Raw genomic sequence first — 1,653 nt, 5'->3', positions numbered from 1 at the left:
GCATGACTCTTTCCTCTGTTCTGGGACTCTGTGTTCTTACAGAGTAAAAATTAATTAAAAGAAAGAAAACATTAAAAAAACCAAGTGATGTGCACGCAATCAACTTCTGGCACTTGCCATAATAAAATTTTGGAAGACAGTCACTTGAAGAGATGTTGTACCATGCTACATTAAACATCTTCCCACACAAAAGAATATGCTGTCTTTAATAAAAAGCTAAGGATCTGTTATAAACAATTTAAAGCAGAAACATACTTTTGGCAGCTGGCTTCCAGCAGAGAAGTCACTAAAAATAGCCAGGGGCAGATTTCCCTTGATCGGGGGAATACAATAGTGTCTGCATCCATAGTAATATAGTGCCATCTAGAGGTCGTTGTGCTTTAAAAAAAGAAAGCTAGGGAGCCTGATTCTGATTGTATGAAAATTGAATCCAATTTGAAGACATTCTCATGATATAAAAAATTATACTGCTGCAAAACCAAAATATATGCATCAGAATCAGTTCCAAAATATTTTTAGTGGATTAGTTTTTCCACCTGGATTAGATCAATGTGAATCAGCAAGCTTCTCCCTCTATGCATCACTAGCTAGTATATCCCATTATGTCTCTATCCTACCCACATTCACTGGGTTCTGTTCTTCCTGCAGCATGTCATATGAAGAATAGGTCACAAAAAGGAACCCATAAAGAAGTGTTACATTTAAGTGACTTCTCCAAATTGCAGTGCAAAGCCATATATGCTGAAACACTGGAGCCCCATTTGTACTGAAAATTACAGGAGGCACCCAGAGCTGGAAATAATTTTCCACATATGTTGATGTGATAGTATCCACATTCAGAGGCTGAAATATAAGCTACAGCTTTGCAGAGTGCATTAGCCCTGTGCCTTTTAGGGCTGTGAACAGTTTACTGAAGAATGTTGTCAGGGCTAGGGCCAACGGTAAGCTGCTTTCACCTCAAATGTACATATGACAGAACTAATCCTTGTCCCGGCCTGCTTCTTGTCCTTTCCCCTCTGCTTGTGGAAATATTGATATATTTTTTACAAGTAGTTAATAAATTATCCCAGATGTGCATTCAAAGCTCTGTGCAACTTGAAACTTTGTTCTTTCCCTGGCACAGTCGTAGATGTGTTCCTTGTTCAAAGAGGTTGATCTCAGAACTCACTGTGCCGAAGTAGAGGTTATAAAATGTACAAAGGAAAAAAGCCCCCAGTAGGCAGTTAAATTAATGTTTCAAATTGCTGAGAAAAAACCATAATTGAAGGAAGTCACCGAAGAGTTCCAAGATCTTGTTTTGTCCAAGAAAGAATTGTCTTAACTTTTATGCCTGCACTTTTATAGAGACACCATTTGTATCTTTGGTATGTATAGAGTCCAGAATACTACTGGGCTAGGCTAAGTATTGTACAAACCCATTATGAGAGATGGGCCCTGATCTAAATAACTTGTAATATTCATAGACTAGAGAGGCAATGGGTGGAAGAAGAAACAAAGTTTATGGGAGATGAAGTGTCTTGTCCAAGGCCATAGTGCATTTCAGTGGAGAGCCAGGAATCAACCCCAGCTCAACTGACCCCAGGTTCAGTGCACTGTTAGGTACTTAGATATTTACCTATCATCCCAGTAACTCAAACGTCTTTCAATCACCAA

This window comes from Alligator sinensis, unplaced genomic scaffold (assembly GCF_000455745.1).
Source record: "Alligator sinensis unplaced genomic scaffold, ASM45574v1 scaffold558_1, whole genome shotgun sequence".
In the NCBI taxonomy this organism is placed as follows: Eukaryota; Metazoa; Chordata; order Crocodylia; family Alligatoridae; genus Alligator; species Alligator sinensis.
The sequence above is the reverse complement of the archived record's forward strand: the minus strand, read 5'-3'. Positions refer to the sequence as shown.